Raw genomic sequence first — 20,000 nt, 5'->3', positions numbered from 1 at the left:
GCGACAGCCATTGAGGGCTGTCACCAAATGTTCTACTGCCCTGCTTTGTGTTTTCCTGCCCCACCCCCGGAAGTACAAGTGTCTGTGCGATATGTTTTGCCAGTTACGTGTAAGCGAAACTGACATGCATCCTGTGTAGGCTGAACAGGGGAGCCTGTGCTGGTCAGTTTTACCTCTTATTTTGGCTGAGCTACAGTATCCCATTTCTGATCAAACCGTGTAGATGCTTCAGCGAATTCACGTTAGATGCATCTGATATTTAGATCAGGAGGCTTCAAATAAAACGTTACCCTCCAAAATGCGGGTAGGTTCGCCTGATCCATTGACGATTGTAAGGGATGAGCGTCAAGGTCCCCCTAAGACAGAAATCCTGCCTCCAGACTCAAGCCGTAATGTTAGTTCTTCTCCGGTCTCCAGCCTCCTTGCCTTGCCTACGCTGTAGATTCCATATCTGTCAACCCCCACAAATGTGTGGGCCAGAGAAATTTTTGGTTCCGCCTTCTTCTCTATTTCTTCTTTTTTCCCAAACACACACAAACACCCCTACTGCCCACTGGTTCTGCTTCTCTGGAGAGCCCTACACAGAACCTACAGGCTGTTGATCATGTTTTCCTTTCCTGCCCTTGGAAACGTGTGGAGGTCGATCTCTTAATCCTAGATCCTTGAGAGACTACAACAAGTAGAGTCCAAGCAAGTGAGGCAAGAGAGCAGAGTAGAGAGTGGGGTGCATTAGCATCTGAGAGAAGCCAGTGGGAAGGGAGGAGGACTGGAACCCTGCTACCCTGCCTAGCGTCACGCCCATAGGTAACAGAATTTGCACAGAACATGATCCAGCTATGCAAACAACCTAAAGAGGCCTCCGTCCTTTGTGTGCCAGATGCCTACTTTTTCTCCAAGTTCCCTCCCCTGCTTCTCACAGAGCACTCCCTTGCTTCCTTTGTTTTTGTTTGTTTTATTTTGTTTATGAGACAAGGTCTCACTGTAACCCCAACTGGCCTGGAACTCACTATATAGACCAGGTTTGCCTCAAACTGATAGAAATCTACCTTTCTCTCCTTCCAGGGTCCTGTACCACCATGTCTGGCCAAGTGTGTTCGTTCTTACGAACTCTCTCTCTCCTGCTATTACTATCTACAAGCTCCTTCCTGGTTCCTTGGCCTAGGACACAAGAATCTGGACATTCCTTCAGTTGCCCAGCAAACCTTATATTCGGTGATAACGCCAGCTCCTTTGTGTTAAGCCACTGAGTTGGGGTAGGGTCTATTGTCCCACAATGTAGTCTAGCTGGCCAGAGACACAAAAGAGAAATCAGGATCCATTCAGGAACAACGCTCCCTGTCTTCTGTTCTGGAGTCTGAAAATTAAGACTCATTCCTTTTCTAGAATTCACTACTTCTTATTTCTGCAGGCCAGTGTCATGTCAGGTGTTTAAAGTCTCCTGAGACCAGAATTAGCTCTTCAACTTTGCACTCCTTCAAGTATCCCAGGAGTTAATGTTCTAGTCTCCTTCTCTCATCTGCTCCAGCTTTAAAAGTTCTAAAATCACCTCTTCCTGCCAGCTGTGCTGGTGCTCTCCGGGAATCCCAGCACTTGGGAGTCAGAAGTAGGTGAGTTCAAAGCTAACCAGGCTTCCTCAGCAGGTTCGGGTCAGCCAGCCAAGGATAAGCAGTGAGCCCCTATCAGAAAACAAAAGAGCGAAAGAAAAGAAACTCAAAAATGACCTCTTCCTCTCAACTTATGAAAATATTTCTTAGAGTGAGAGAAATCAAAACTTTATCAAAAGAAATAATAGGGGTTGGGGATTTATCTCAGTGGTAGAGCGCTCGCCTAGCAAGCGCAAGGCCCTGGGTTCAGTCCCCAGCTCCAAAAAAAGAAAAAAGAAAAAAAAAAAAGAAATAATAAACAAAGTCCTGTAATTCTCAATAAAAGCTTCATTTCCCCCCCACCAGGGCATTTGCATTTGAAAGAAAATTAAAAAACAAAACAAAATCTGACACAAGGGAAGCTGTAGGTGGGGAACAACCAGAAGGGGAAATTAGGGAAAATGCTTGCCTGCGATCTGAAAGATATTCTGGAGCAAGGGTGGTTTCCACAGGTGCTTGCAGATACAACCAGCATCCCTGGGTTTCTGGAAGCTTCTCTGTGGCACAGAGCAGAGACCACTCAGAGTCCCTCACAGAGGCACCAGTTACCCTTCTAAAGGCTCCTTATGCTGTTCACACTCTCGCTTCCAGCATCTCGCCTCCTCCTAAGCCCCTCAGGTTGGGATTCTGGTCACTTAGCTTTCACAGGGTAGCTTCCCTGAGATGTGTTCTTTGAAGCCCTATGCAAAAGTATCACCCTGAATCACATCTCCGCTCTCACGCACCCCAGGAGGTTTACCTCTTATTCCACAGGTCATGTTTATCCATAAGACATGTGAGGACTCCGTTCAAAATGCAAGCGGAGCAAGATTGGAAGTCCAGATGTTCACACTGGGATGCAGTCCAGAAAGCTCTATTTTTACATGCTCTTCTCCAGGTGGCTCAGTGCAGGCTGGAGGGAGACTATATTTGCAGAAATCGTGCCCCAGAGAGATGTAGGGTGGGGGTTATTAGCTCAGCCTCCTTTCCCTCTTGGCTTCCTCAGCTCTTTTTCCCAGTCAGCTCTGACTTCATTTGTTACTGATGTAGCCAGGCCATCTGCTCTCAACTTTAAAACAAAACAAACAAAAGCAACAAATGCAAGACGAGCCTTGCTTCTAGGAATTTCGGTGCCATTTGTGGTTCTCTTTCTGTGCGCAAACGGATCTGTCCTTCTCTGTGAGGACATCTTTAATGGCAAAGTGGAGAATGACTTGTGAATCCCTCTCACACTCGGTTTTTGCAGGCTTTGCATTGGACCAGTGATGGGGCCTGAAAGTAAATGCAAAAGAAAGCATCAGAAACCTGCTCAAAAGAGTCAAACGAAAACATCAATAACCAAGAATAAGCACATCTGTTTAATATCCTGTCTTTATAACAGTGGCCATGGCAGCATCCAAAATCAGACAGGACACATCCCACTCGGCCAATCAAAGGGTTAATTCCTATGGCCCATAAAAAGAGACTGCACAACCACATCTTCCAGCCTCACACACCTGGAAAACATTCTCTCAACCTGACTCCAGCACAGCCGTCTTTGACCAAAATCCATGCACCCCCTGGTGGTCGGGAGGTAAACTACAGTTTACAATAGGAGAATCGGAAGGTTTTTCTAGTTTTGTATTTCATGTCTCTTCTAGTCAACATCCACACGGAACTTTTCCCTGGAACAGCTTTGCAGGAACAGCCTCCTCAGACCGTATTGAGACAACTTTAAAGGTAAGATGCCACAGTTCTTACAGGCAATGGATGGTCACCTCCAGGGACAAGCCTCGGTGACAGATTACCCAATCCCAAGTGGTCAACCCTAAATGTGCATACACACAGGCAACACTCAATGAATCCACCAGGTGGCATTTGCATTTATGCACCTACGTGTTTGTGTGTGTGTGTGTGTGTGTGTGTGTGCACGCACGAGCGTGCACATGTGCGCGCGCGCGTATGAATAATTAAAGAAGAGGTCACGGATTTGAAAGGGAGTGGGGTGGAGCATAGGAGGAATTGGGGTAGAAATAATGTTAGTACAAAAATAGCAACATATCTGCTTCCTCTAAAACAAATGACCTGCTCTCTGGTTACTAATAACCTGGTAGATATGGAGATTAAAAAATGTAAAAGGAGAAATTATCCAAGTGCTGTGGGGGGGGGGAAAAACCTCTAAGCTACTCATAGCTGTCTCAAGATATTTACTACTTTTATATTTTATTTATTACTTTATGTGTATGTGCACATACACACATGTTAGTGCACTGGGTAGTGGTCAGAGGAAAATCAGTTAGATTTTCCTACAGAGATGTAGGGACTGGATTCCTGAGCACTCTAACTGCCTCCTACATATCCGTTACCTTCACTCAGAGAGTGTGAGAGTTCCTTTCCTTCTGTTGTAGTCCCCTTTCCTCTGAAGTGTATCCGTTTGTTTGTATTCTATTAATCCAGTGGTTCTCAATGTAGGTTTCCACCCCTTTAAGGTGAACAACACTTTCACTGGGGTTACCTAATACCATTGGAAAACGCAGATATTCACATTATGATTCATAGCAGTAGTAAAATTACAGTTATGAAGTAGTAACAAAATTCATTTTACAGTTGTGGGTCACCACAACATGAGGAACTGAGGAACTGGATTAAAGGCCGCAGCCTCAGGAAGGTCGAGAGCCTCTGGTTTGAATGAACGCTTAATTTTTCCTTTTTCCATTTGCCTCCTTCCTTCAACTACTTAAATCTCCAATTTGTCTGACCTGCTCTCTCTTCTAACCCCACTAAATTGTCGTCTAGTACCTTTCTGCGTCCATTTGTTGGACCGTTGGTTTTCTGAGACAAGGTCTCTCTCTATATACTCCTAAGTATCTTGGAGCTCTCTATGTAGCCCAAGCTGGTCTCAGATTTATAGACATCCCCCTGCCTCTGCCTCCTGAGTGCTAGCATTAAAAGTACCACACCTGGCTTGCATGCATTTCTAAACTCTTTTACCAAAAAGACAGAGACCCTGTGCCCCCTTCATATAGAGGGGGAGCGGGGAAGAGAAAACATTAAAGGTAAACCACACGAATGAGAAAAATCACAATACAACAAGGCCAAGATCTATCAATTATTTTCCCAATACTGTTTTTCAGACGAGTTTATATAACATATTATCCTTGCATCAGACACATTATGTAGTCAGAGATAACCTTGAACTTCTGATAGAGTCTCTTGCCTTCATCTCCTGAATCCTATAATTCTAAGCATGCCCTGTCATTCACAATTTTACTCAGCCTAGTGCTTGCCCTCAACCAACTGAATTGTACCCCAGCCTAGGCAAGGATTTTCTATTTTTAAATTCTCATTCTTACATCTATTTACACCACAATAATTTATTTACTTAATGTACACACACACACACACACACACACACACACACACACACACACACACAATGCGGCTCACTCCAGGAATTCAGAGAATAATTTCCAAAAGTCAGTTCTCTCCTTTCACCATGTGATCCTGGGAAACTGAACTCAGGTAGTCAGAGGCGGCGGCAGGCAGGTGGCCCCACTGAGCCACCTTGCCGGCCCCTGTCAAGCATTCTCAATAGGTAGCCTACACTACGGCTTGACCCCGGTTCAAATGTGTTCCTTCTATGGTCGTGCCTCAGTTTCGTGTAGTGGAGGTGTGATGTCCGTTTGCCGACGCTGAGAGATGGTAGAGGGGGTGGAGCTCCCGTTAAGGGGTGGAGCCTATCGGAAAGAAACTGAGTCATTTGGGGCATCGACTTCGGAAAGGCTTAATCTGTTCTCTTGGTATCTTAGGTAGCTCTCTCATAATGAATTGTTTATGAGCAGAACAGGACTGGCCCCTGATCCCCACTGCCACACCACCTCTGTGGCTCTGGCTCCCTGTGATTTCTTCTCCATACATTAATGCAGCTGTGATGACATCTACCAGGAGGATCTCACCAGAACCAAACAAATGTCAGCAGTACTCGCTTAAAGCTCCAGAGTTATGGGTAAATAAGTCCTTTTTTTTTCTTTATAAAGTATCTAGTCTCTAGTACTTTGATACAGCAACAGAAAATAGACTAATTCAACACCTACCCACAGAAGGTTCATTTATTGATAATGTTGTTTATTTGAAAATTCTTTCAGAAAACTCAGAACTCCCTCATTTTATGTCTTGATCTCTCGGACAAAATAGAGGATTTTGTTATAAAAACAAATGTTAGCTGGAATGTGGCTTGGTGGTAAAGTGTTTGCATAGCATGTATAAAGTCCTGGATTTTATCTCCAGTGTTGAAAAGAAAAAAAAAAAAAGTCTAGTTCTGAAGGGGGAAAGTGTGTGGTAGTAAAAAGTATTCGGTGAGCAGTACAGAAAAGACAAGAAAGACTCGATTAATTTGCAGGCTAAACTCAAAGCTTCCTGGAGGAGATGGCATTCCAGGGAGACCCAACTGTTCCAGGAAGACAGAAGAAAGTCATTCAAGACCTGAAAATCAAACACAGGTCAAAGAAAACGTGAGTCACTGAAGCAAGCCCAGGACTGGAGGGTGAGCAGATGGTGGAGGCCCAGCATTAGCTCAGTCGTCTGAGCGCGTCTCCACCAGGAGCAACAGTGAGGACCAAGGGAAGGCAGGTTTCCAGGAAGCAGGAGCAATATCTAATGAATGCTGGCAGTGAACAGGCTTTTCCTGGGTGTCTCTGCTGCGCCTCAGCCCTGCAAAGACCTGAGCACAGGATGGAAAATGTCCTTGAGGCAGGCGTGGTGTGCACGCCTGTAATCCCAGAACTTTGCAGCAGGGGACAGGATCAAGGACTTTCTCTGCTACGTAGCAGGTTTGAGGTTTGCTTGGGCTATGTCAGACAGCATCTCAGAAGGAAGGAAGGAAGGAAGGAAAGAAGGAAGGAAGGAAGGAAGGAAGGAAGGAAGGAAGGGAAAAGAAAAGGAGAGAGAGAAAGAAGGAAGTTAGGAAAGAAGGAGAAAAGAAAAGAGAAACAAACCCAAAGAAAACATAAGAGTCTATATGATAGGACAGAGCACTAAGTAGCCAGTAACACTGGAGAAAGTGAGATTTAGAAGTTTGAAGAGATGGTCCAGTGGCTTAAAGTGTTTGCTCTGTAATCATGAGGACCATAGTACCGATGCCAGCACACAGATATGGTTCCACAAATACCTGTAACCTCTGGACTGAGGCAGATGAGGGGAGGAGTGGTGGCTAGAGTTTGCTGGCTACAGACCTAGCCAAAAAGCAAGAGCTCTTGCTTCAGTGAGAGGCCCCGCCTCAAAGGAATAAGGCAGAGAGATAAAAAGAGGCCCTGTATCATTCTGGCCTCCATGAATACACAGGTACATCTACCCACACATGTGCATGTATGTACAACACACACAGGCACACACATGTGAGCACACACACACAGAGAGAGAGAGAGAGAGAGAGAGAGAGAGAGAGAGAGAGAGAGAGAGAGAAAGAGAGATCTGAGATTGAATCCCCAGCACCCACACTTTCTTTTAAAGCCAGGCCTGGCTGTGCTGTCTACAACTTCACCCCTAGGAGTTAGAGTCTGGACAGCTGGCTGGGTGGCCAGTTCAGTAAGGGACTCTGTCTTGGGAAACAAGACAGAGGATGACAGAGAGAAAAACCTGATCCCCTGTGGCCTCTGTGGGCACACACCATGGGTCACATGCACCACACATACCAAGTAAATGAATGATAAACTATGAAAAAGGAGAAAGCTGGAGCCAGGAATGAGAGTGACACGTTCATCTCAGCACTCAAGAGTCAGGGTTTCCATGAGTTCCAGGCCAGCCTAGGCTACAATATGCTGTCAAACATAACAAAATTTAATACTGGTTGGGTGGATCAGAAATGAACCAAAAATAAAATACAGTGACTTCAAGAAACAAGAGTGTCTCAAATGCTAACCCCTCAAAGAGGAGACCATTTTCTTCTATGTCTATTAATGTATGACTCTCTCTCACCTCTTAATGAAGTTATGATTTCCAGGTAGTGGGCATGGAATGACGACCTTGCTCGCCTGCTTTTTCTTTTTTGAATCGGATTTCACGGTGTAGCTATGCTGGCCTTTAATCTAAGCGGCAGGGGTGCCAGCTTGAACCACTACACTGGCTGAGTGAGCCACTCCCTAACTGGACTGGAGACAAGAGCTTTTTCTGCCTATCTTCCTCTCTTGTTTGCCACAGTCTTGGTCTCTGGTAACCACAAATTTTCTATATTACTACACATTGTGTGCTTAGAAACATTGTGAGGCAGCAGTTGGGACATCAGGGCGGTGATGGAGACAAGGTTGCATGGTAACATCATGGAGAGTTCTGTTCTGAGACTTCAATTCAAGGAAGCCAGAGTCTTGCAGGAGAGAATTTCAGGGCAAGTCGTCAGAAAGAAACCCACTTAGGAAAACAACACCCTGCACCCAGTGTGGGTGTGGGCTTCTCCAGAAAGTCAGTCATGGCTTAGGGTCCTCCGATAGCCACATCTTGAAGAGGTACTAAGGGACACACATGAGATCACGGCAGGTCCCTGAGGTGCACTGTATATGATTACAGCTGACAAGGTAAAACCATAGACCACGAAGACTTTACAATGGACTCAAAATATTTTCCCCCATAATCAAAGTTTTTAGTCTCCTTGTGGAGTTTCCAGAAGATTGCAGGTTTATGTCTGAGAAAAGAGCAAAATTACACTCAAAGATCATATACACGTAGGCCTTCACCGTGCCGATTGCTGTGTTTGAAATAGCTCTAAAGCGGATGTTGTCTCCGTGTAGGCTATCACAGCAAGTTTTGTTCATTGTGATGGAATTCCTGACTCTCGGCTGGAGAGAAACTTGAACGAGATTTTGCAGCAAAGGGCTCCTTCCTCCATTCCCCTTAATTTTCTGTCTGTCTGCCTGTCTGTCTTTTCTCAGTCATCAGAGGGAGAACGGGAGAAGCTGCTCTGAGTCCAGAGGTCAGAGAGCCTGAGGAACAATGAACTGAGATGTGCAGCGGGGAGAAGATGGCTTCTCAAGTAGAGCAAGCACAGCCCCTCCCCTGCATCTTTGTTCTCCTTAGGCATTCAGGGGTGGGAAAAGTGAATAATGCCCCTCACTCTTGAGAAGGCCGCCTGCCTTCCTCAGTTTACCAATCCAAACACTAACTTAAAAAATACTTTGGGGGCTGGAGAGGTGGCTCAGAGGTTAAGGGCACTGACCGCTCTTCCAGAGGCCCTGAGTTCAATCCCATCAACCACGTGGTGACTCACAACCATCTGTAATGGGATCTGGTGCTCTCTTCTGGTCTGAAGGTATACGTGCAGGCAGAATGCTGTATACATAATAATAGCCTTTAAAACAAACAAACAAACAAAAACCCTCACTGTGTCATCCAGAAAGACCCTTGGGCTTTTGCATAATCTCACTGCAATGACCACCGCCATCTCTAGAGTCTTCCAGGATAATGCCCCAATCTGCTAACAATCACTCTCCTCCTCCTGAACCCCAGCTTCTGCCAACACCAGCCCACCTTCCTGCCAAGATGGCGCTTGACTATTTTCCATACTTCACGTGACTGGGTGCATATATTTGTCCCTTGTGTCTGGCTCCTTTCCCCCAGGTTAATTTCATCCAGACTTGTCCTCCTTTCTAAAGCAATAAAACTCTATCATGACTTTCTTCAAAATCTAGCCCAGAGCCAGGCCCATAATCCCAGTCAGTAGGAAGGCTGATGGCTGGAAGATCGAAAGTTCAAGGCCACACAGGATATTACCAGGGAAATTGGCATTCCCTCTTTGGGTTCTTAGTTTGTCTTAATTGGGGTTTTATACCTGTGATGAAGCACCATGACCACAGTAACTCTTATAAAGGAAAACATTTGATTGGGGCTGGCTTACAGTTTAGTCAGTTGTTGTCATGGAGGGAGAGACAAGGCAGCGTGCAGGCAGACAAGTCAGAGAAGGCACTGAAAGTTCTACTATACCTTGGTCTGCAAGCAGCAGAAGGAGACTATGAGACACACTGGGCATAGCTTGAGCATAGGAGACCTCAAAGACCACCCCCACAGTGACACACTTTCCTCCAACAAGGCCACACCCATTCCAACAAGGCCACACCTCCTAATAGGCCACTCCCTATGAGCCGACCATTCACACACATGAGTCTGTGAAGGCCATGCTTATTCAAACCAGTCTAATCTAATAATAAACTAATAATAATAAATCTATTAATAATGAATTTAGAAACAGACTTGGAATGAGGACAGTTCTAATGATTTAAGAGAAAAACAAGCCAGGCAACTTGTAAATCTCAGCAGTTCCCAGAAGGAAGAAGGTGGAAAAAAGGAGAAAAAGAAAGCCATGCCTTTAAGAAAATAGACAGGTTCAGTAATGGAGCCAGCAAGCAGCTACTTGGCAGACAAGCAGCTACGTGGCAGAAAGAGAGAAGTTTCAGAAGGAAAAAAGAGTGGAAAAGCCAGAATATCCAGAAGAGCAAACCCAGGTTTTGCTTAGTATCTGGGAGAAAAGAGAAGAGATGGTAGAAAAAGGGAAAGTTTCTGAGCAGCTCAGCGAGTGGGCAAGCTCTTGTCTTAAATGACTGGAGAGTAGGATTACTAGTAAGTTTACTATCTCATTAAAGGGATGGTTACTCTACCCATCTCCTTACCATGGCCTTAGGTGAACCAGCTTTCTTAAACAGTGGTCTCCTGGATGGATGAGTGACTGGTCCAACTGGATTAACTCTTCAGGAGACAATATTCTAATCCCAACCGAACTGTATGCAGTTCCCACAAAGGCCAGAAGAGGGCACTAGGCTCATTCTCACCCCCCAGGTTGTATGGTTGCTAGTGACCATGGGGGTGTTGGACCTGGATCCTCTGGAAGAGCAGAAATGCTTTCTGTTGTTGTTGTTGTTGTTGTTGTTGTTGTTGTTCTTGTTCTTGTTCTTGTTCTTGTTCTTGTTCTTGTTCTTGTTCTTGTTGTTTTTGTTGTTCTTGTTCTTGTTCTTATTGTTCTTGTTGTTCTTGTTCTTGTTCTTGTTGTTGATGATGATGATATAAAGGGCCTTTATTTTTTAATGGATATTTTCTTTATTTACATTTCAAATGTTATCCCCTTTCCTGGTTCCCCTCCACAAACTCCCTATCCCATCCCCCTCCCCCTGCTTCTATGAGGGTGCTCCCCCACCCACCAATTCCCTCCCCTCTCCCAGCCCTGGCCTTCCACTACACTGGGGCATCTAGCCTTCACAGGACCAAGGACCTCTCCTCCCATTGATGCCAGACAATGCCATCCTCTGCTACATATGCTGCTGGAGCCATGGGTCCCTCCATGTGTGCTCTTTGGTTGGTGTTTTAGTCCCTGGGCGCTCTGATAGGTCTGGTTAGTTGATATTGTTGTTCTTCCTATGGGTTGCAAACCCCTTCAGTTCTTTCAGTCCTTTCTCTAACTCCTCCATTGGGGACCTCATTCTCAATCCAATGGTTGGCTGTGAGCATCCACTCTGTATTTGTCAGGCTCTGGCAGAGCCTCTCAGGTGACAGCTCTGTCAGGCTCCTGTCAGCGAGCACCTCTTGTCATCAGCAATAGTGACTGGGTTTGGTGTCTGTATATGGGCTGAATCCCCTGGTGGGGCAGTCTCTGGGTGCTGAGCCATCTCTCTAGCCCCAAGATTCCATTTTCTTGACCTTTCATGGGCCTAACAGAACCCTGACAGCTGTCCTCTGTTGTACAGGGCTATCAGGAGTGGGATCATCAAAACAAAACTCCTTCATTTTTTGGTTTTGTTTTTTAAATTTTTTAAATGGTTAAAATAAACAATTTTGATACTTGAAGGAGCACATTCTCTTTCAATTTTTTTATTTATTACATTCCAAATGTTGCCCCCCTCCTGGTCCCCCTTCCCTCAGTTCTTCACCCCATTCCCCCTCCGCTTTGCCTCTGAAAGGGTGCTCCCCACCACCCCTGGGCATCCCTGTTCCCTGGGCCCTCAAGTTTCTACAGGATTAGGTGCATCCTTTCCAACTGAGGCCAGACAAGGCAGTCCTCTGCTGTATATGTGCTGGGTGTCTTGGACCAGCCTGCGTATGCTCTTTGGTCAGTGGCTTAGTTGGTCTTCCTATGGGGTTGCCATCCCCTTCAGTTGAAGGAACACATTCTTAATAGCTAGAAACATCAATTATGTCCAGTGTTGATTTCCCCTACAGTATCAGGGAAAGTATTGAAATGTTTCTTACATATGAAAATAAATCACTACAGAAACAAGAGCCAAGCTTGCAAATGAAGAAAAGTGTGCTCCTCAGTTTTCTTTAACAAAAAACACCTTCAGCTGGGGGCTGCAGAAGGAGGGGTTTATTTAACTCTGAGTCTGGAAGGCTGACCAGCCAACAGCATAGCGCTGGCTTTGTAAGGGCGCCTCTGGACGCACATCGTGGTGGGTGTCTGCGTGATAAGATGAGAACACAGAGACGTGGGTGCAGGGCCGGGCTTTTTCTTTCATAGCAATCCTTTCTCAATAAAACTAGGTCCTAGAAAAATGGCACCGGTTTTTGACGGGCAGTGACTGCCTACCATGCTCAGAAAGATCCTACTGTCTTTGACGCTGCTGCTTTGGGGCCAGCTTCCACACACAGGGGGAATCTTGGGGGACACACTGAAATCCACATCCAGACCAGAACAAGGAAATGTCTTTGTCTGTAGCTTTATGAAAACCTGAAGTGTGAATATGCTTTCTCTTCTCAAGCCGAGCCCGGTCGTGTGATTTCCCCACATCAGTGTGTAGCTCTCTGGTTAGGTTAAAGCTCCTGGCTCCAGGCTCTATGTGCTCAGACCCTCCACCCTGCTTTCTGTAATTTCCTGAGACTTAAAATCAGCCTGGAGGTAAAAATCAAGGAGGTTCAAAGTTTAGGCTGGAGGGTAAAAATCAAGAGTGTGTATCAAAGCGACAGTAATAAAGGAATATCTTGAGCTCCCAGCCCTCGCAGTTCAGCCGCTCTTCCTCAATCAGGACGTCTCCATGGCAACTCACTTGTGCCTCTGAACAGTCATGAGGCGCATTGGATTACTGCTCTGCTTTGCTTAGTCCCTCCTCGCAATTGAATCAAGTATCACGGCCGTTGCCATGGGATGCTTCAGGATCTCTCTGGGGCAGGCAGAGACATTCATGATCCATTGACACTGGGCGTGGCTGCGCAATGTTTGTCAGTTGAATGGGAATAGATGCGGGTGTTTTTGAGGTGTTTGTATGGCTTGGCTGACAGCCTTGACATGGGAGATCTGTGTGGCAGCCTTGAACTGGACCCACAGCCCGGAACAGCGCCATGACAACAGATTTGAGCACTTACAGGTGGGACACATGTGCTATTAATGTCGGGAGCCCCTGAATGTTGGTGGCTTTGTCCACGGGCTCATTATGATGAAATCTGACAGTTCCAGCCCCCTCCTACGACTCATCCCAGTATTTATCATGATGTTCCCATGACATTTCAACAGTCACTCCCCAACAGACCTGCACCAAGGCTCCGGTTGCACAGGGGTACATCTGCATCCTGTGACTAATCCCATCTTCCCCGGAACACCGCCCCCACCTCTGCAGTCAGAGGCCAGGTGCCTTGGCTGCTGCTTCACTCAAATGCCTTTCGCCAAGTAAACCCTGTGAGACCACAGTGGGGCCACTCTGCTATGGCCTACTCTTCAGATGACTGACTTATAATTATAATTAGTAGTAATAAATTATTAATAATAAAAATATAATAATTGTTGTCATTCCTGTTATTACAATATAGAACTCTTGTCCCTAGGGGATTGTCTTAGTTAGGGTTTTACTGCTGTGAACACCATGACCAAGGCAACTCTTGTAAGGATGACATTTAATCGGGGCTGGCTTACAGGCTCAGGGGTTTAGTCCATCATCATCAACATGGTAGCATGACAGCGTCAGCATGGCGCAGGAGGAGCTGAGAGTTCAACATCTTGTTCTAAAGGCAAACAGGAGAAGACTGGCTTCTAGAATGAGGGTCTTGTTTTTTTTTTTTTTTTTTTAGAATGAGGGTCTTAAAGCCCACCCTAACAGTGACGCACTTCCCCCAATAAGGCCACACCTACTCCAACAAGCCCCCTTAACAGGGCCACCCCCTGGCAAAGCACATATAAACCTTCAAAGAAGGCAAAGGGACACCACCTGAGGCATCACGCAGCCTCTGTAAGGAGGAAGGGGAAGGATGCACAAAACAAAGACATCATTTTAAGTACAATTTTAAAAGATTTATTTATTATGTAGAAGTACACTGTAGCTGTCTTCAGACACACCGGAAGATGACATCAGATCCCATTACAGATGTTGTGAGCCACCATGTGGTTGCTGGGACTTGAACTCAGCACCTCTGGAAAGGCAGTCAGTGCTCCTAACCACTGAGCCATCTCTCCAGCACTTAAGGACAATTTTTTAAAACAGGCTAAATGATTGGAAGACATGGGATTCTTTACAATGCAGATAGAAAGAAGATACCTTTGAGAATCCAAGTTCCATCCCCAAGACCCACACAGTGGAAGGAGAAAACCCATTTTGCTCAAGCTGTCCTCTCATGAGTGCACATGCAGGAACACACACACACCCATACCACACCCACACATACACACTCGCACATACACATGCACATACATGCTAATAAATGTAATTCCAATCTACCCTGTGGTTTAATACACACAGAGATCACACACACACACACACACACACACACACACACACACACACACATATGAGTCACAATCTAAGATACATACATCTACTACACAATGCTTAAATCGGCAGAAAGACTATTTGGCCTAGGACACTCTGAACTCCTGTCCTTTGCTTCTGTTGTTGCTGTTGTGTTACTGTTGCTGCTGCTGCTCTTGTTGTGGTTGTTGTTGTCCAGTTTTTTGAGATAGCGTCTCAAAGTAGCCTTCAACTCAGCCCAATCTCCCTGGCCCAGCCTCCTAAGTGCATGGAGCGCCAGACCAGGATTCTCTTCTCGTTCTTCTTCTTCTTCTTCTTCTTTTTTTTTTTTTTTTTTGGACATTTTATTTATTTACATTTCAAATGTTTTCCTCTTTCCCGGTTTCCCCTCTGGAAACCCCCTATCCCATCCCCTACCCCTGCTTCCCCACTCAACCACTCCCCACCCAACCCCCACTCTCTCCTCCCTGCCCTGGCATTCTCCTACACTGGGGCATTGAGTCTTCACAGGACCAAGGGCCTCTCCTCCCATTGCTGCTAGAGAAGGCCATTCTCTGCTACATATGCACCTGGAGCCATGGGTCCCTCCATGTGTATTCTGTGGTTGGTGGTTTAGTCCCTGGGAGCTCTGAGGGTTCTGGTTGGTTGATATACTTGTTCTTCCTGTGGGGTTGCAAACCCCTTCAGCTCCTTCAGTCCTTTCTCTCTCTCCTCCATTGGGGACCCTGTGCTTAGTCCAGTGGTTGGCTGTGAGCATCCACCTCTGTATTTGTCAGGCTCTGGCAAAGCCTCTCAGGTTTTCACTCTTTATAAAGAGCATAATGAATTATGTTCTCTGCACCTCTGTTCATACCTCTGTTCATGGAGGTAGAGGCCTCAAGGGTCTGGGTGGCCTTCTAACTCGTGTGCAGGCCTGGGTGCCCCTGGCTCGTGTCTGCAGCAGGAAGAGGCTCAGCTGAGGCTGTAGCTCTGAATCCAAAAGAAGCAGCCAAACCCTGGCTGGGCCGCAGCCAGCAGGCCAGAGGAAGCTGACAATTTACTTAGTGCTGTGCATGATTTCCCACACACTCTGTGGCCAATGGTGCCAATTATGTTGAGTGGGAAGAGGAAAATGAGGACGAATATTTCATAGCATCTGAAATTTTCAGCCATCTTTTCAGTGAGGATTTAAGCTCTAAAATAACCCTTTCACTGTTGCTAAGGCAGAAATCATCACCAGGAATCTAATTGTACTGAGTGTATTAGACTTCATGTGTATGCAGGTCTCTCTCTGCAAGCCCAGTGCAACCTCCAGCATGTGACCCTGTATCTCAGCCTCCAGCATGTGACCCTGTATCTCAGCCTCCAGCATGTGACCCTGTATCTCAGCCTCCAGCATGTGACCCTGTATCTCAGCCTCCAGCATGTGACCCTGTATCTCAGCCTCCAGCATGTGACCCTGTATCTCAGCCTCCGGCCTCCCGAGTGCGGGGTACAAGCTTGCGCCACTGCCTCGCTAAATCTCTACCTCCCTCCACCTCATCCTCTCTTTTGTTTCTCTCTCCTCTGTTTTTCTTCCTCAGAGACAGGGTCTCCTGTGTCCCAGGGTGACCTCTAACTCTCTATGAAGCCAAGGATGACTTTGAACTTCTGATCCTCCTGCCTCCACTCCCAGGTGCTGGCCTTACCAAGATGGTGGGACTACACCACTCTGCCTGCTTTATATGGTGCTGATAATCAAACCCAGGATTCATACATGCTGAGCTATCAACTGAACTACATCCCAACCCTACCTCCAGTTATAAAACGTGCAGTTCATCTAGTACAAAAAAAGAAAAAAGGGTAAAAAGATGGCTCGTGGTCAGTGGCTAAAAGCATTTGCTACTTTTTCAGAGGACCCAAGTTTTGCTCTCAGCACACACATTAGGCAGCTCCCAACCACCTTTAACTCCAGTTCCAGTGGACCTGACACCCTCTCCTGGTCTCTGTGGGCAACTGCATGCACATGGCACACAAACATGCACCCAGTACACACACAGGCACACATCCACATGAAGTAAATAAGTGGGTGGATGCAGGCTAGCCTGCGTAGCTCTGCTCTCATACACAGTTCCATGTGTTACACAGTGGTTACACAGATCCATGTCAAGGTTGCTCCGTGACCGTGAGCAAGTAGACAGGGAGGAAGCAGAGGGCTCCAGCTGCCTGTCCCCTAATTGAATTCCGTTCTGAAGCTACTGACCTGGAGACAGCGCCAGATCTCACAGGTTCCAAGGCTGTACGCCGTTCCACTTCAGATCCCAGTTGTAGTTTTACCTGTGCTTCTGAACAACCAACTAAAAATAGGTCCCACAGCCCCTCCCGGAGTTCAGTTGTTTGCTTGGGTGGCTCATGGAACTCAGATGAACACTTAATTATAGAACAGGTGTATTGTACAGGCAGCTGCAAAGGATACAGCTGAGGCTGGTGGGACAGCTTAGTGAGTAATCGCTCCTGTCACCACACCTGACAACGCCCAGGACCCACATGGTGGGAGGACAGATCCTGAACGTTGGCCTCTGGCTTCTACATACACGTTATGGCATACATGTGCCAATACATATATGCATTGCCTTAGTTACTTTTCTATTGTTGTCGCAAAAGAGCATAACCAGGGCAACTTGGAAAAGAAAGCATCTAATTGAGGGCTTGCTTTACAGTTTCAGAGTCAGTCCATGACCGTTACAGTGGTGAGCACAGTGGCAGGCAGACAGGCATGGTGCTGGAACAGTAGCTGGGAGCTTACATCTTATCCAAAGACAGAGGGAGAGTGAGACGGGGTCCTGCACGGGCTTTTGAAACCTCAAAGCCCACCCATGGTGACACACATCCTCCTACAAGACCATACCTCCCAAGCCTTCCCAAACAATTCTATTAATTGGTGAACAAAGATTCAAACATATGAGACTATGGTAGACACTTGCATTCTAACCAACACACATGCTGACATACAAAATACATAAAAGTATAATTTTAAAAATTAACTGATATAAAAGGTGAGCTCTGGGATGAGAGGCAGAGGGAGCTTCCACACTCTTGCTGATTCAAGCAGCCGTGAAATCTGTCCCATGTAATCCGGATGCCAAAGGGAACTTAGGTAAAGGAAAATTTGCCATTCTCTATACCCTGTGTAAAACCTTAGCAGGGCTGGAGAGATGGCTCAGTGGTTAAGAGCACTGACTGCTCTACATGGGGTCCTGAGTTCAAATCCCAGCAACCACATGGTGGCTCACAACCATCTGTAATGGGATCTGATGCCCTCTTCTGGTGTGTCTGAAGACAGCGACGGTGTACTCATATACATAAAATAAAACAATCTTTAAGGAAAAAAACTTCTTAGCAAAGGATCAGATACTGATTTCAGTTCCTAGCTCTTTAACTCATTAATTATGTGAGCCTGGCAATGTCACTTAACTTCCCTGCTCGGTTTCTCAACAAAGCCCAGGGGCGACAGCAGTACCGTGCATGAAGCTCCAGATTCACTTCCCAGCACCAAAATAGTATCAGCAACCCCTACCTCGCAGGCTGTAAGAAACTGAACACAGCTAGAACCTCAGTGGGCTCCAGCATACAAACACTGAGTGCTTTCACAGTTTTAACACGACCCTAAGGAAATGTCGTGATGTGTTGGCACGAGATCCTCCTGCTGAACTCTTTCTGTGGCTCCTGCAGACCACCTCACCATTTCAGGAAATCGCATCATCCCTGTCCTAGTTGGCCAGTCCCTGGTCCAGGCCAGTGAGCCTGTTGTATGCCTGGAGAAGCTTACGAAAGGCACGAGCTCTGCTGTGGACAGTCTCTTCCACAGAGAATGTCCACCAAATGCTAGTATACAGGAAGACCTGTGACTTCACTAGGAAGGTTTTCCCCTCCTGACTTTTCTTTGTTCTTCAACTAAGGCAGGATATTGATTTTTAATTATAAAATTACACTTTTATTTATTTAGGTTTGTGGTGAAAGCAGGTGAACTGCTTTTCATGCAACTATGATTAATGTCTCCCAAGATGCAGTGCAGAGAAAGAGTAAGGTTTGCTTTGAGCTCACCATGTCAGGGCATCCAGTCCATCGAAGCAGCAAAGATGTGGTAGCAGGTAGTTCCATGGTGAAGGCTGCAAGAACAGAGGGTTGGGACTCCTCCAAGCTCAGCAGAACAGAAAGCAAAGAAGCCGAGCTGAATTATAAACCTCAAACCTTCTTCTGCCACAGTAATCCATTTCTTCTAGCTAGGCCCCACCTCCATAACAGGCACAACCTCCCAAAACACACCACGGGAGACCAGAATGGCCTCTACTGCTAATATTCACCTCCTACCCCACCCCCGTCTTCCAAGTATTGACTAAATTTTTATTTTAAAAAAGGCAAAATGAGGGGTTGGGGATTTAGCTCAGTGGTAGAGCGCTTGCCTAGGAAGCGCAAGGCCCCTGGGTTCGGGTCCCCAGCTCAAAAAAAAGAACCAAAAAAAAAAAAAAAAAAAAAAAAAAAAAAAAAAAAGGCAAAATGAGAAGCCAGTAAGCTGACTCAGAGGGTAACAGTGCTTGCCCAGCAAGCCTGAGCACCTGAGGTCTATCCCAGCCCCCATGGTAGAAGGAGAAAACCAACGCCAGAGAGCTGTCCTGATCCCCACATGCACACCATGGCACATGCATGACTGAATGTGCGTGCACACACACACACACACACACACACACACACACACACACACACACACACACACGAAAACAATTGGATGATGAATTGGATGAACAATTGGAAGCTGATCATGGTGGTGCACATCTGCAAAGCCAGTCCTGGGAGGTGGGGGGCAGGAGGATCAGGAGCACTAGGGGTTCGGATCAACTGGACCTACACAGTGAGACTTGAAGGAAAGAGGGAAGGGAGGCAGAGGAGAAGGGAGGGAGGGAGACAAAAGGAAAACTTTATCCACATGAGAAAGGGGGTCAGGCAGAATGTGAGAGGACCAGAGAGGGTAATAGAGGAGTATACTAAAGATACATTATAGACATGAATAACCATGTCATAATGAAACCCATTAGTATGTATAACTAACATACCTAATAACAGTTACACATGCACTGTGTAAAATTATAACTCAGAAGAGAATCAGATGTTTTAAAAATTTGTTATAATAAAAAAAAAAAGACATAGAACTGAGTTTAGTGGGTCATGCCTATAATCCCAGGATTTGGAAGCAGAGACAGGAGGATCAGGAGTTGAAAGCCATCCTTGGCTCTATAGTCAGTTCAAGGCCAGCCTGGGCTATATGAGCCTCTGTCTCAAAAAACAAACAAAAAAAAGTGAAGCAAAACAGATTTAAGGGGGTTGGGGATTTAGCTCAGTGGTAGAGCGCTTGCCTAGCAACCGCAAGGCCCTGGGTTCGGTCCCCAGCTCCAAAAAAAAAGAAAAAAAAAAAACAGATTTAAGACTGATAAAGAACCATTGTTCTGTGGAACAATTAATATTAATTATTCTTTAACAAAGTAACCCTTATGTTAAAGTAAAGGTGCAGTCAAGGATATATCAATCATGAATTAATTTAATGACTTTCTATGGAGTACACTTTTATAAATTAAAATTTTATGTTACCCATGCCCTTAATGAACTCTAAAACATTACTCAGTCCTTTCCCAATCACTTTGCACCAACTAGTTAGACTTACAACAGGGTCGGATGTTACTCATCT

At 45.9% G+C, this 20,000-nt stretch overlaps 1 long non-coding RNA gene across 1 annotated transcript; it reads right to left on the bottom strand.

Moving 5' to 3' along the window:
• Window positions 1–2,007: 2,007 nt before the first annotated feature.
• On the bottom strand, window positions 2,008–18,619 carry LOC116895610. Its single transcript, XR_004387294.1, has 3 exons — window positions 18,365–18,619; window positions 2,383–2,894; window positions 2,008–2,140 (listed from the first exon to the last, which is right to left on the bottom strand). It is a non-coding gene; the product is annotated as an uncharacterized LOC116895610 (long non-coding RNA).
• Window positions 18,620–20,000: the final 1,381 nt, after the last annotated feature.

This window comes from Rattus rattus, chromosome 3 (genome assembly GCF_011064425.1).
Source record: "Rattus rattus isolate New Zealand chromosome 3, Rrattus_CSIRO_v1, whole genome shotgun sequence".
In the NCBI taxonomy this organism is placed as follows: Eukaryota; Metazoa; Chordata; class Mammalia; order Rodentia; family Muridae; genus Rattus; species Rattus rattus.
The sequence above is the reverse complement of the archived record's forward strand: the minus strand, read 5'-3'. Positions and strand labels throughout refer to the sequence as shown.